The sequence below is a fragment of the Ostrea edulis genome, chromosome 3, assembly GCF_947568905.1.
Source record: "Ostrea edulis chromosome 3, xbOstEdul1.1, whole genome shotgun sequence".
NCBI lineage: Eukaryota > Metazoa > Mollusca > Bivalvia > Ostreida > Ostreidae > Ostrea > Ostrea edulis.
Window position 1 is genome coordinate 96,894,833 of NC_079166.1, and position 17,078 is coordinate 96,911,910.

General features: G+C 34.2%; 1 long non-coding RNA gene across 3 annotated transcripts in view; it reads left to right on the forward strand.

Annotated features, from left to right (window-relative positions):
- The window catches only part of LOC125672986 (uncharacterized), a 68,309-nt gene that overhangs the window by 42,835 nt on the left and 8,396 nt on the right, over positions 1-17,078 (forward strand). The window contains exon 6 of one of the 3 annotated variants that reach the window (XR_008801526.1): positions 10,150-12,614. The exons of the other annotated variants lie outside the window; for them this stretch is intronic. This is a non-coding gene — a long non-coding RNA (uncharacterized LOC125672986). Of the gene's footprint in view, positions 1-10,149; positions 12,615-17,078 lie in introns of those variants that run through there. 3 annotated transcript variants of the gene reach the window in all.

Here is a 17,078-nt window from a genome sequence, read left to right on the forward strand (position 1 = left end):
ATCTAAACCATTCTATCACGTTAGTGTTGATGATAAAGTAATTTTCTAAATTGAGATTTTGAGTTTTCAACATAAATCCTGGTATACCTCTGAGTATCCAGAACTCCGATTTCGCCCTACTCTCATTTTTTTGTAGGATTTCTGAGATTAATAGCTGCTTTTTATCTTCATTTTGTCATTGCTGTGGATTGGTGAGATCGCAATCGCTAAATCTTATAGCCATTGTTGGATCTAAATATTTTAAAATGTAGTTTGACTTGCGATGTGTTTTATCAATATTAGATTTGTTAGGATCATCTGAGGTTCCACAGTCATTCAGGAGTCTACATCAAATTTAATTTATCAGATATCATCAACAATTAACCTGGTCCAAAGTCACCTCAATATGTTTACCTGTGTGTGCTCCATTTATGTATCAAAGGTACAAGAAATAGTAACATTTTTGTATTTGTTAGTTCAACACCTCCTTGAATTTCGGGATTTTTAAACGAAATACAGTATAGCAGTGTAAAATGACAGCACATTATCTCTTCTTTCCCGCAAAATGTATTCAAGGAGGGACAAATACAATCTGTTTAAGGTGTATTATTTGATGGAACAACCATTAATACTTGACATGCACCAATAAAAACACATTTGCTGAAGGATTTCAATTTCTTAAGTGATGTTTTTTATTTTGAAGTTGTGAATAATGCAAAGGGTAAACGTGATTTAATAAAAACAAATTATCGTAAATATGGGATTTAGCAATCATAACAGATTTACAAATACTTTCACACAATTGTTTAACAGATATTTTGGGTGCCCTGTGTCTTTAATGGAGTATTTATGACATGCTGACAATTGTGTTAGATTTGGAGATACCAGTAACATCTACTGAATAGTGAGGACAAACTTTAACATTTCACAGGTCCTCATTTAAAGGTATTGATTGCTTTAAATGATACGATTCCAGATAAAAACAACATCAGATCATAGATCAAGCAGATAAGATTGCCTTACTTCACGCAAATCCAACGTTCATTATTTTTTTATAGTGAATGATTTGATACGTGATTAATTATTTTTATTGATATTCGTTGTTTTGATTATAAGATAGGAAGTCTGTGATGAAATTCTCATATTATGTTTTTATGTTCTTATTATATGACCATGAATTTCTCAAACACATCTTGCCGTCCAATATCTTCACCTTTGATAATCGATAGATTCCTAGATATAGAATAGACCACCTGATGATCTTCGGATTTGTCAATTGGAATGACAAGTATTTAGGAAAATGCATATTCTAACACATGGGGATTTACATGATTGACATAATGTACAGTGTAACAAGCTGTTAGTAATAATTACTGGAATGTCGTATATGATGGCAAGTATTGTTCTAGATCAACAGTACATAAATTAAACTCAAATCAATGTACACGGCACCAGCTGCTGCTTGTGAAAGTGTTTCTTCCTTCATAAGCAGACACATTTGTGTCCATCTGCCGCATGAAAAAAAACAAGATCAAAATTCAAGAAAGAGTCTCCATGACAGAGTTGTTTTGGGGAGAAGACAAAACATTTTTAAAAATGTAGGGATATACAAAGACTGGATATCTAGAGATAAAATACATCTCATTGAGTGTTCTCACAACGACAATCAATCATAGATACATGAAAACTACTAATTAAACGAAAATATATACCAATATTTTGGGGTTGTCAAATTCATCACCTTCGTGATTGATATCTTATCAGAAATATGCGTACCCGCAACATGTATAGCTATATGCATCGTTATACATCGCCAAGTAATAGGAATATAAATCAATTAAACCAAGGCTTAATAAATCCTGACATGTTTTGTGTTCAGGAGCGTTTGATGCAGAATAATCTAAACTTTATAAGTGGTGGATTAGATAACAAACGTGTTTGTTGTAGAAAGAAGTACCTTTATTAAACCTCTACCAATCCTTGTTGAGATTATTGTCTGCGTGTCATTTAACAAGTATGTTTATCATAGAGTCGTTAAGACGTGATCTGTTTGCCATGCATTTTCAGTTTCTTGATTTGGGTATCTATTTTCAATTGAAATCAAAATTTGGATTAAGAAATACACTGACTTGATACAGACTCATGTTACAAACAATGTATAGTCAGCCTATGTACAGAATCACTGATTTTATGAAGCTGTCGAACGCGTTTCAAAGAGGACATGCGCACAGAACAAGTACCTTCCATGGGCAAACGCTTCTGGCTGAATGCCAAAATTTGGCGTCTCCTTATGAGTGAGTCTCTCTCTCTCTCTCTCTCTCTCTCTCTCTCTCATTAAACAAGATACTATGGAGTAATTTTCCGAATCAAGATCTTGTGTTTTCAACATAAACCTTGGTATACCTCTTGGTATCCAGGAATCTGAGTTCGCCCTACTCTAAATTTTTGGTAGAATTTCTGAGATTGATAGCAGTGGTTATCTTCATTTTTTCATTGCTGTGGATTGGTGAGATCGCAATCACTAAATGTTATAGTCATCGTTGGATCTAAATATTTTTAAAAACGTAGTTTGATTTACGATGTGTTTTATCAAAATTAGATTTTATAGGACTATCCTTTCAGGAGTATGTATCAAGTAATTCCCTTAAAAGTAAAAAATAACTTAATTTAGACGATTATCAGATATCATAAAAAATTAACCAGATCCAAAGTCACCTGAACATGCTGACATGTGTGTGTTCCATTTGTGTATTAAAAATACAAAGAAATGGTAACATATATGTATTTGTTAGTTTAACACCTCCTTGAATTTCAGGATTTTTAAACGAAATACAAAATAGCAGTGTGAAATGACAACACATTATCCCTTCTTCCCTCAAAATGTATTCAAGGAGAGACAAATATAATCTATTGAAGGTTATTTGATTACACAACAATGTAAATCACCCATCAATGCATAAAATACGCAAATAAAAGCACATTTTCGAAGGATTTCAATTTTTAAGTAATGTTTTTCTTTTGAATTTGTGAATAAAGCAAGTGGTAGGGTTGATTTAATGAAAACAAATTATCGTAAATATGGGATTTACCAATCATAACAGATTTACAAATACTTTCACCAAATTCTTCAAGAAATATTTTGGGTGCCCTATATCTTTAATTGAGTATTTATAACATACTGTACGATAAGCAGGTATCGTGTTGCTGACAAATGTGTTAGATTTAGAGATACCAGTAACATCTACTGAATACTGACACAAACTTTGGTTGTTTTGATTATAAGATAGGAAGTCTATGATGAAATTCTCATATTATGTTTTTATGTTCCTACTATATGACCATGAATTTCTCAAACACATCTTGATATCTTCACCTTTCATTTTCCAATACCCATTTCAAGTTCTATTCACCAATTGTTTGGGGTCGTTAGATTTAATTGACTATAGCAATTGTCCCTCTTTGATAATCGATAGATTCTTAGATGTAGAATAGACCACCTGATGATCTTCGGATTTGTCAATTGGAATGACAAGTATTTAGGAAAATACATATTCTAACACATGGGGATTTAAATGTTTGACATAATCTACAGTATAACAACCCGTTTTAATAATGACTGGAACATCGTACATGATTAAATAAATGTTTATTCGGTATATACATACATACATAAGATAAAAAGGATAACCCATGAAAGCTCGAAATTTTTTTCGAATGGGGTCATTTTGATGCACGGGTGTTTGCGCTAGGGGGTCATGATAGCAAGTATTGTGCTAGATCAACAGTACACAAATTAAACTCAAATCAAGGTACACCTTACCAGCTGCTGCTTGTGAAAGTGTTTCTTCCTTCATAAGCAGACACATTTGTGTCCATCTGCCGCATGTAAAAAAAAAAACAAGATCAAAAGTCAGGAAGAGTCTCCATGACAGAGTTGTTTTGGGGAGAAGACAAAACACTTAAAAAATGTAGGGATATACAAAGACTGGATATCTAGAGATAAAATATATCTCGTTGAATGTTTTCACAACGACAATCAATCATAGATACACGAAAACTACTAATTAAACGAAAATATTTACCAATATTTTGGGGGTTGTCAAATTCATCACCTTGGTGATTGATATCTTATCAGAAATATGCGTACCCGCAACATGTATAGCTATATGCATCGTTATACATCGCCAAGTAATAGGAATATAAATCAATTAAACCAAGGTGTAATGAATCCTGACATGTTTTGTGTTCAGGAGCGTTTGATGCAGAATGATCTAAACTTTATAAGTGGTGGATTAAATAACAAATGTGTTTGTAGTAGAAAGAAGTACCTTTATTAAACCTCTACCAATCTTTGTTGGGATTATTGTCTGCGTGACATTTAACAAGTATGTTTATCATGGAGCCATTTAGACGTGATCTGTTTGCCATGCATTTTCAGTTTCTTGATTTAGGTATCTATTTTCAATTGAAATCAAAATTTGGATAAAGAAATACACTGACTTGATACAGACTCATGTTACAAACAATGTATAGTCAGCCTATGTACAGAATCACTGATTTTATGAAGCTGTCGAACGCGTTTCAAAGAGGACATGCACACAGAACAAATACCTTCCATGGGCAAACGCTTCCGGCTGAATGCCAAAATTTGGCGTCTCCTTATGAGTGAGGAACTCTCTCTCTCTCTCTCTCTCTCTCTCTCTCTCTCTCTCTCTCTCTCTCTTGATGTGAGAGAGAGACGTTAAACAAGATACTATGGAGTAATTTTCCGAATCAAGATCTTGTGTTTTCAACAAAAACCCTGGTATACCACTTGGTATCCAGGAATCTGAGTTCGCCCTACTCTAAATTTTTGGTAGAATTTCTGAGATTGATAGCTGTTGGTTATCTTCATTTTTTCATTGCTGTGGATTGGTGAGATCGCAATCACTAAATGTTATAGTCATCGTTGGATCTAAATATTTTTAAAAACGTAGTTTGACTTGCGATGTGTTTTATCAAAATTAGATTTTATAGGACTATCCATTCAGGAGTATGTATCAAGTCATTACCTAAAACGTCAAAAATAACTTAATTTAGACGATTATCAGATATCATAAAAAATTAACCAGATCCAAAGTCACCTGAACATGCTGACATGTGTGTGTTCCATTTGTGTATTAAAAATACAAAGAAATGGTAACATATATGTATTTGTTAGTTCAACACTTCCTTGAATTTCAGGATTTCTAAATGAAATACAATACAACAGTGTGAAATGACAACACATTATCTCTTCTTCCCTCAAAATGTATTCAAGGAGGGACAAATATAATCTATTGAAGGTTATTCCATTACACAACAATATAAATCACCCATCAATGCATAAAATACACCAATAAAAGCACATTTTCGAAGGATTTCAATTTTAAACTAATGTTTTCTTTTGAATTTGTGAATAATGCAAAGGGTAAACGTGATGTAAAAAAACAAATTATCGTAAATATGGGATTTAGCAACCATAACAGATTTACAAATACTTTCGTACAATTGTTTAACAGATATTTTGGGTGCCTTATGTCTTTAATGGAGTATTTATGACATGCTGACAAATGTGTTAGATTAAGAGGCACCAGTAACATCTACTGAATAGTGACAATAAAGTTTAACATTTCACAGGTCCTCTCTTTAAAGGTATTGATTGCTTTAAATGATGCGATCTCCACATTAAAACAACCTCATATCAGAGATCAGGCTGATAAGATTGATTTACTTTATTTCAGTCAAGTATTTCAAACGCACCGTGACCCTCATCTATGAGTTATTTTGTATAATGACAAATATTTTTCGCTGTTAAATGCAAAATCCACCGGTCATTGAATTTTTAGGGAAACAATCTTTTATAGTTAATGAATTGGTACGTGATTTATGATATATTTTTTTATATTGGTTATTTTGATTAAAAGATACGAAGTCTTTCATGAAATTCCCATATTTCTCAGATGGTTTTATATTTCTGTTATATGAACATATTTCTCATATGCATATTTGTGTTCCTTATCTTCGCCTTTCATTTTTTTTAGTACATATTTCAAGTTTCATTTACGAATTTCCTCTCGTCGTTAGGTTTAATTGACTGTAGTAATTGTCCCTCTTACATAATAGATAGATTCCTAGATCTAGAAAAGAACACCTGGTGGTCTTCAGATTTTCTGTTTGGAATGACAAGTATATCTGTTTAGCAAAATGCATCTTCTAACACATGGGGATTTGCATGATTGATATAATGTAACAAGTTGTTTGATTGGTCATAATGACTGGAAGACCGTGCATAATTTCATATATTGTGCTAGATTAACAGGACACAAATTAAACTCAAATCAATGTACACGGCACCAGCTGCTGCTTGTGAAAGTGTTTCTTCCTTCATAAGCAGACACATCTGTGTCCATCTGCCGCATATAAAAAAAAACAAGCTGAAGTGTTAGGAAGAGTCTGCATGACAGAGGTACTTTCGGGAGAAGAATAAACTCTTTAAACATATAGGGATATACAAAGACTAGATCTCTAGAGATAAAAAAACAATATCTCATCGAGTGTTTTTCCAATGACAAAAAATCATATATACATGAAAAATACTAATTACATGAAAATGTTCTTCGAATATATTGGAATTTTTAAATTCATCACCTTCGTGAATTACATTTGATCAGAAACATACGTATCCAAAACATTTATAGCCATGTGCATCATTATATATTGCCAAGTAAATAGAGAATATACATGCTAAAATCCATACTATATGTCATATCAGCCCAAGTGATGGTATGGGGCCCGAGGCCTGCTATGATATATCATATGGATTTTAGCATGTAATATTTTATTAATCATATACTGCTCTTTTCTTTGCCTTTAGATAGTATTCGTACAAGATGTATAGTGTATTGAGGTTTATTTTTCATTTGATACGGAGTCCCGGAGCTGAATTTGCAAATCTAAATAGTTTTTGCATTACATGTGATTGACTTTTTATGAATGATTTGCATTTTAAAAATAGATGACACCACAGAGTCGTCCACTTCTGCTTCAAACGTAGATATTTTATTGAAAGTAGACATTAACGGCAAACTGACAACTCAACTGTATGACAAACGGGATGATTTCAGCTTCTCCATCGTCAACTTCCCATATTTATGTAGCAATATTCCATTATCACCTGCATATGGTGGTTATATATCTCAACTGATTCGATATGCAAGAGCTTGTTCTGGGTATAGTCAGTTTTTAAATCGAGGTAAGCTACTGACAAACAAGTTGATGGTACAGGGATTTCAACAGTCTTGATTGAAGTCAGCATTTCGCAAATTCTATGGTCGTTATAACGATCTAGTTCGTCAATACAACCTCGCATTGGGTCAAATGCTGTCTGACGTGTTTCATACCGATTGTTAAGCCGTTCTTGACACACTGATTCTGACTGCGGATAACTCCGTTTACCTGATCAGGATATAGGGCTCACGGCGGGTGTGACCGGTCAACAGGGGATGCTTACTCCTCCTGGGCACCTGATCCCACCTCTGGTGTGTCCGGGGTCCGTGTTTGCCCAACTATCTATTTTGTATTGCTTTCGGGAGTTATGAGATTGATCACTGTTCGTTATCTTCACCTTGCATGAAGGAATATCTGATGCATATTTTTTCTTTAGCGTTTACATGCAATGATATAACAAACATAAAGTTTAAATGGTAGATGATGCAAACTTTTGATACTAAAGTTTACAAATCTTTGGTTTGACGGGGTGCAGGTACAGGTAATCGAACTATAGCCTTAGGGTGTGAAGTCAGAGCTTTAACCACTAGTATCTCACGACAGGTGACGTGATAATTATCTGTGACATTCTATTGTCACGTGACAGAAGCGAAGAAAGAGCTACTGTTAAAGTAGCAATTACACGAGTCGCTTCTATGACTGCGCGTGAACAAAGCAAAATCTGATACGCCTATTTAACGCGATATTTGTTTTCAAAAGGCCATCAAATAAATAACGAACAAATATAAATATATCGGATCAATCGACACGCAACATTAATGCAGTGAATGGGCACGCGACATGTGTCTATTCTACGTCACTTTTCGGAGACAAAGCTCTCCCATCTTCCGCCTACGTTTTCGAGATGTACTTTAAAGATCTTCTGGAGAACCACAATACCACATTCTAATTTCTTGTAAGATAAGTCGGTTTCAATATGACCTTTGGGGTTTGGACTGAGCCACGAGAAAACCGCGATTCATATTTGATGCACATTGTTCTTTGATATAGATCATAAAACCTTAATGGGCTGTCTTCAGGTTCTCGTTTGTTAATCTTTGCTGTCGATATGGTGATAAGAAAACTATTTTGTCATCAAAGATTACCCAGATACTATTTTGGAAAATAAATTTCTTTGCAATTCGTGCATTCATTACCAACAATAACCCATACATTCTTGTTAGAATAGTAAAGCACTGTCTTACATTAAAGTCTGTTATCCTTTGTTTTTCAGAAAGTATTCTATAATTCAATCCAATCTGCGTTGATAAATAATCAATGATTAGCTGCAATACCTTATATTTGTTTTGCTGACATGTGCGGCACGACGACCATCAATGATAAATAACTAAATATACAAGCATGTTATGATTGAAAATGATTCATTGAATAAAGCTGAAAAGGAATTGGTCCTTCAAAACAAACACTTCTAACTTCAATAGGGGGCATGATACACCATTCATACTTGAAATACAGGTGACTATTTGATTTAATTTTACGCTATCGATTTTTTATTTTTTTTTATCTTTCTTTTTTTTTTTTTTTTTTTTTGTTTGTTTTTTTTTTTTGCTTTTCAAAGATAAAATGTTTATAACTTACGCATTGCTATTATACCAACAATTTAATTATTTTATATTATTTTCATACCTTTTTTACTACTGATCAAGATAGACGGACCAGTGACCGTTCAAAAGAGGGGATACTTACCCCTGAGAGATACCTGAGTAAAACATTGAATTAGTTTTCCAGTCTATATATCGTGGATTGATAAACCCTTCAATCTAACTGTCTGGATGAGGTGATTAATGGTTTTAAAAATTCAATCAGCCACTTATGATAGAAAGATATTGCTACTGTCTCTATCTATTTATTGTAGGATCGTGTACTTGCAACTTTCGTTTTCTTCAAAATGCCAGTGTGATAATATCATAGATTTAACAACGGATCTTACAGCACTCCTGGCATTACACTCACTGTATTCTTATGATGGTCAGTGGACAACTACGCATGTAGACATGAACGATTCACAAGTGTTTGAATTTAGTATGAAAACTGACGGTAGAATAAAAAAAAAATATGTTCAATTTCAGATGCTAGATTTGCATATTAATCAATTAGAATAGAATTGTTTTCCAATAAGGAAATAATCTAACTACCTGAATTCCATTGTAAACTAAAAATCTAATAGTGTGATAATGACATACCTTGTCTCTAGTTAACGCGCTCGTGGGATTTAATCGGGTGATTTAAACTCAGGTAGATACCTTCAACACTATATATCTCGAGTTTCAAATAAAGCTATCAATTTATCTTATCCTCCGTGGTAGTAAAGGAACATTTTTAAAAATTAAAATCATGACACCTATTTTGTTTTTTAATTATATATGCATGAAAGGCATTTAGCTTTTAAATTGTATAGCCATATTTTCTATTACTTAGCTATTTCAACAAAAGTATTTTTGAATAATTTAGATACAATAGGAAACATTTCTCATTTGAAATATTATCATTAACTCCTTATAAAGTCCACCACACATGCGTCCCATGAAACATCAAGAGAATTGATGTATATTCTAATAGAAAAGTGATTCGGGAAATGTGTACTTATTTCAGCAACCACATGTTGCACTACTAACAAAGCAAAGATCTCTCTTGATAAAGGTCCGCGCCGGCGCATCGTTCCAACTAACACACATATACACCCATAATTTTGATTCAGTCCAAATACTTACATATTAATAATTTTGTCAAAGACCTTTTGTTATTTGATTGTGACTATGTTAAAAGATCGGTACACAAAGAGTACACAAGAAATTCACAAAAAAGAACTTACCTGTAAGTTGTCTCTTTAAATCACAAATTATCAAGTTGGCTCTTTTACAGATTTCAACGATTATCACCTATAATCCTAAGACATTCGCTCTCCAGAAAAACGTCGTGATGACTGATACACTATCGTGAAAGAAATACATTTAAATGGAGCGACAGACCAATGAATATCAAGACCCTCGTCCAATCAGCAACAATGCAACGTACCCTACTAACATTTACATCCCAACACCAGTTAATCATTTCTGAAGGGATATGACCCTTTATTCTGGAATATTATCTAGACAACCTGCCAGTTTTTCAGACAAATTTGGCTACATCAGATTTACCTTGTTTTCCTTTCATTCGTATATTCTCGCATTTCTTAACTTTGTACTCATTATAGGAGTTATCACTGTTCATTATTGTCACCTTTTCATGTGTTTTTGTTGTTGGATTGTATAGATACATAGTTAATATAACAATGCAGTTTTGTGTCCCGAGAGAAATACATTGAAAATGATATTAAGTGAGAGATAAAGGACACTATATTCCTCCTTGGTTAAAAGCATAGGGTCACGTCACATAAGTAGAAGCATTTAGTGATAAAAGTTTCAGATTTGTAATCGTTTGACTCGTGCTCCGTAGGTGTAATCTAAATCTTCACTACTTCTATGAAACGGTTGCGCTAACACTGATATTAGCAAAAGCTTATGTGTTGTTTATGTTAGAAAAGCATAAATCTATTTCATTTGAAAATAATCTTTTGTTTCAAGTATATGTAACTAGCCGAATAGATTTCAAACTGGATTTCTTGATTCTCCTATAATTTACCCGCAGTTCTCTTAAATCTCAATTTAAACTCAAGTAGAAATTGCTCTGCACCTTTAATAAGGAATGTCTGCCCTGGCAAACTAGTATCTGCTTTTTAAACAAATGTTTTACAATAGAGTCCTTCCTGCTACATCTACAGGGACTGTCCTACCTTTGGTATTAACATGCCGATCAGTATCATCAACATTCTATAAAACAACTATAGAGAATACCATCACTTTCATTTCGCTTAATATTGAACTGATTTATTGATTGATTGTATATCTTGTTTAACGTCTCTCTCGAAATTTTTTCACTCATGTGGAGACGTTGCCATACCTTAACATTGGACTGCGTCATGCACTTTTGGCGAATAGGATGATCACCATCGATATATGTGAGTGTCTACCTTTGCATGAAATACCATTCTTTATTGTTATTTTTCATTAAATATATACAACGTCTAAATTGGTGTTTATATCTATAATGTCCGAATCTGTTGAGAGCATGTACATTGTCGAGCGTCTGCTGCTCGGTCGCTCGACAGCAGAATGAGAACAAAGCTTTGTTGCCCATTTCCGTCTCAGACAACATAATTGCACCTCATTCGTCGCGTAGGAAATAGATCTTATCTCTAATCGAGATTGATATTACCAAACAAACACAACATGCTCAAATAGAATAATCTAATTGGACTTTTAACATGTTGATAACGCTGATGAACCACAACTGGGCGCTAATTATGAAAGAGTAAGATGATCAAATCATTATAGAGGAAATAATAATATCAATAAATTTGGAAATGTTAAGAGCTGTGATGAAAATATCACCCGAACAGATAAAATCTGATTACCGTCAATCAGATTGACAAAGGATTTCTCCTGAAAAAAGATATAGGCTTCTCGACCGGTGTGACCGATCAGTAGATATACCTGCTTTTCCTATGCACATGATCACTACCACCCTGGTGTGTCGATTGATCCGCTTTTGCCTTTAGTTTTGTATTCTTTATGTCATTAATCACTGTTTGTTACTTTCATTTGTTTATCTAACAAATACAGTCCCTCAAACTTATCTAAATCTTGTATTTTGTTCTGATCGTCTGTATATACCGTTTGTGATTGCCTATCTATCCCCTTTGGGATAATCATTCTGGTATACTATAACCCCGAGAAACTTCACATTACTAATGCATTATAGGATCACTCTGATGACCTTTATATCTTTAGTTATATTGGTCCGACTTGTCAAACCATTGAATCTCGCTTCCTATATCTATATCTTTAGGAGATGTAAACTGACAAGTAAATCTCGCATGGCAGTGGTTTCGTGTTATCATATTACATATAACCCTGTCTCTCCTTTTCTTCTCTCTTCGAATGATGCATAGTAATTAAAGGTTTTTCTTATTTTATAAATCATTTATCTGCAAATTATCATTAGATAATATCCAGGGTAGCCACAGTTAACGATACTCCACTTCTACATAACGCGACAAGTGTTTGAGGAGATTACTCTCAAGAGATATATACCGGCTTTAAGTAACCATGTGCTAACCATTCTTAAAAATTGGTTACGAATTGTCATCCCGGTCGTTCCAGCTGACACATATGCATCATTCGTTAATCAAGAAACACTTTTGAATTGATATAAATCTGTCAAAGACAAGTTGTAATGTAATGACGCTGACTGTTGTGAGAAATCAGTAAATAAACAATAAACACCTACCTGTCAGTCTTCTCTTTGAATCCAAATTAATCAACTTAACACTTTCACAGATCACCTGTAATCCATAGACAAACAACTCCACGCAGAGATTAGATGAATGACATGCTATTCGTGAGAGCAAAGCATTTAAATGGTGTGGTAGACCAATGAAAATCAACGACCTCACCAATCAGAAGCAATTTAAAACCTGAGAATACGTTAACAATAGCATGCCGAAGCAATAATCCATGAATGGTGTATGCCTACCATTCAAACATTATGATAACATGCTGCAATCTGCACATGATAAAATCTTTGTGTAACCGACGAGTTTTGTTTCGACGTTTTATTATTATAAATAGGGCTTTGCATTTTGGGGAAATTATCGTATATTTGATAATTATATTACTATTTTGAAGATGCAATATAGAGCAGATGTTCATCTTCTCTAGATTGTTTCTCTATAACATAGAATTCCTCAATGTTGATATTTAATTGCGTAGCTGATAAGTGTTGTGCTACTTTTACAAATCTCTATGTTTATAACAATTAACAATTGATTCACAGAGAACAGTCAACAAATATATCTTAAACGAATTAAAAAGTTAGAGATTATAGCAAATCTACGGCTGATGACGTCTAGATATGAGTGAAAAATTCTTGAAAGGGCTTAATACATGTCATTCATAATTATGTTTATCTATCTTCAGATAGACGCTAATGCATTTCTAACAAGTACTATAGTATGTTAAGTTAACTGATCGTGCTCCGGCCTTTGGATTCCACAATTATCGGTGCTGGGGTCTAACCTATACTGTCTCCTTTCAAGAGCAATCATAATTTGAAAGAATTTCATCTTTTAAAAGGGAATTTGGAGTTTAAATCAAAGTTCATTTAAAAAACAACTGTAATGATGAGCCATAAAACAAAGACAATATTGTTACAGGCTTTATCAGCTGGAACTTATGGAATATGACATTGTCCAATGTTTGAGATTACCTGTAACTTATATTAGAAACATAGAATGTTTACATGGAAACAAAAGCTAAATAAAATGAAAAACATACAAGCTCATACTAAAACTAAACTATAATATTAAGAAAAAACAGAACGTCTTCATATTGTAAATATCAGGTGTTACAATAAGCTATTTGAAAAAGTATGTTCTCAACGAGAGTCAAGACTGAACGGAACTAAGAACCTTTACTTTAGGATGATTTCAATAAACGTAATGCTCTTTTTCCTGATTCCGCGATGCATGATCTCCGTTTTAAAGGTCATATCACAAGAACTCATAACTCTCACTTCTGCATGTCGAGCTCTTGGGGCAGAAGCAGTCTCTACCTGTGTTCACGTCTAAGGGTGAAGCGACCATGTTTACGATATCAGAGAGAACAGAAGGAATTCAGATAGATAATGTCTAGTTTGAAGTATTTATTCACGCAAACATCACCCAGGCCTTCTATTTAAACACATCTTGACAAATTGATGAAAACACTCACGAGTTGTTTAAACAGTGGCTGTTTAAAGTGTGAACGGTAACAATGTTAAATATATCTAATAACAGATAATTTGATATCTCGGGTGAATAAGTGTTAGATCATAAGATCATAAAAACACTAGGTGCACAATTGTGGAATAAATTGCCACTGGAACTTTGAGAGCTTGAAGCACATGGAGCATTCCGCAAGAACCTAAAAACACTCTTGTTCAAGCGTGAATATGCCCTGTGAATGTAAAATTCAGTTTAATATCAAGGATTCCATGTGCAAGCTCTTGCAAACTGAATTTTGATCCAACATACGAATATCTGTATGCCAATGCTATCTTCGCAACTCAAAGTCAACCACTTCGTCATTTTACTACCATGTTTTATTTTAATTCTTTCTATTGTTTTTCTTTATAGCTCTTGCAGGTCTTTTATTAGTATATTATCAATGATTATTAGCACAAACATTGTGCAGCGCATACAAACTATAGATAATTTTGCGCTTGATAAATGAATATAATAATAATAATAATGTGTTAGATAATAAGATCAAAATATGCCACATGAATGACTAGTATTCTAAAGCATATGAGGGACCAACTCAATATTTTCATCTGAGTAGCATTTTGCTGAATTGGTTTAATAACTAGACAATGAAGATTGCTTCTAAACGATGTAAAAAAAAAAAAGATGTTTTCTATCTATGCTTTTTTAGAGCTTTTGGAAGATATGTTCTCTCTGAATAAAAATAGCACCTCTGGTGTGTCCAGGGGTCCGTGTTTGCCCAACTATCTATTTTGTATTACTTGTAGGAGTTATGAGATTGATCACTGTTCGTTATCTTCACCTTGCATTCATAACATTTGAAATCAGCATTTCGTAAATTCTATGGTCGTTATCACGATCTGGTTTGCCAATACAACCAATCATTGGGTTGAATGCTGTTTGACGTGTTTCATACGAATTTTAGACCGTTCTTGGCACTCTAATTTTGACTCCGGATAACTTCGTTTTACCTGATAAAGAAATAGGGCTTACAACGGGTGTAACCGGTCGTCAGGGGATGCTTACTCCTCCTAATCCCACCTCTGTTGTGTCCAGGGGTCCGTGATTGCCCAACTCTTTATTTTATATTGCTACTATGAGTTATGAGATTGATCGCTGTTCGATATCTTCACCTTCATAGGAGTTATGAGATTGATCGCTGTTCGTTATCTTCACCTTTAGGCAGTTCTTGGCATACTGATTTTGACTACGGATAATTCCGTTTACCTGATCAAAATATAAGGCTCGTGATAGGTGTGACCTGTCGACAGGGGATGCTTATTCTCTAAGGCACCTGATCCCACCTCTGGTGTGTCCAGGGGTCAGTACATGTTCCGATATGAAGAAATTCTTACCATTTGGCTAATTTGCATACCGCCATCTTGGAATTCGAACTAACAGTCATTACGAAAAGAAATTAATGGAGAAAATATGTAAAATCACAATTGTAAACTAAACTCTGCATAAACACACGTTTCCAGCATCACATCCCATTCTTCATGTTCGTATCTCTTCAATGAAACAACTCTCAACGTAACTGATACAATATCCCATTTATAGTTTTAGCCCCATTCAATCCATTATAAACATTTCAAGAATCTTTGAAAAGTACAAAAAGTCCACTTTTTCACTTCAAAAAGGAACAGATACGAATTATGGGTCACTAATCCTAGCATCGGAAACGGGAGATTGAGATGTGTTTTTCTGGAATCTATTCACAAATGTTTTGAATCATTTTTCAAAAAAGTTCGTTTTCGAATCAAAACCACTGTTTTCGGCTTTTCTAGTATTTCTGCAAAGGGACGGGGGAATATAGAAAATACACTTATGCACATGTATTCATTTCATGAATAGAAATGTCATGTTTTCTGTCCTTGGCACTTGTACTGACGTCATGATGCGCCCAAAAGGAATACCTACAAAATGTTTCGATGATTACGGAAAATAATGTAAATATGATGTCTCACTGAATATGAGGTCTCACACAACAAAAGGTATATTTATTGCTGAAAATGTACTCATACCTGCAGTTAAGATACGCATTATATATTTGAGATAGATTTGCCGGGTAAAGGTTCGATCGCCCGATGGTGTTTGGTGTTGCAATTTGTGTGAGGGAGTGTACATGCATTAACTTACCGAACAGGGTCCTCTCTGTATAATATTACGTGGACAATTTGTACGTGCCAGGAAGTGGGTTTTTTTCTTTTCTTAATTTCTCTCGTGGTTGAAATATTGTTTTGTCAGAGCTTATCAGTTCTTCGAAATTAATTTTCACACCACGAATTACCATTAAAGGTAAGCGGTACAACAACTTTTTTTATTAAGTTACGCGCTTAATGAAAATTCATAACTTCAATATCAACTGATATCGAGCTCATTAATAAAGTGGTAAGAATTTCTCCATATGAATTATGAAAGGCGAAGATAACGAACAGTGATCAATCTCACAACTCCTATAAGCAATACAAAATAGATAGTTGGGCAAACACGGACCCCTGGACATACCAGAGGTGGGACCAGGTGCCTAGGAGGAGTAAGCATCATCTGTCGACCGGTCACACCCGCCGTGAACCCTATATCCTGGTCAGGTAAACGGAGTTATCCGCAGTCAAAATCAGTGACCCAAGAGCGGCTTAACAATCGGTATGAAATACTTCAGACAGTATTTGACCCATCCATTCCTACGCAGGATACAATCGTATTTTTAACGCAGAGTACAACCAACCCTTACGGTAATTTACTATGAAGAGTGTAGATTCTCTGCGTCAAAACACGATTGTATCCTGAGTAGGAATGGTTGTAATCAGATGACTTTTGGCCACGGTGAAGACATGCATTTATGTTGATTAATGTAATTGACAGCTGGCTGAAAGTAATAAAGAATAGAACAGATGATAGACTGCATTGGACGTAGTCATTAATCTGCTGACCATTTGTCAGATATTGC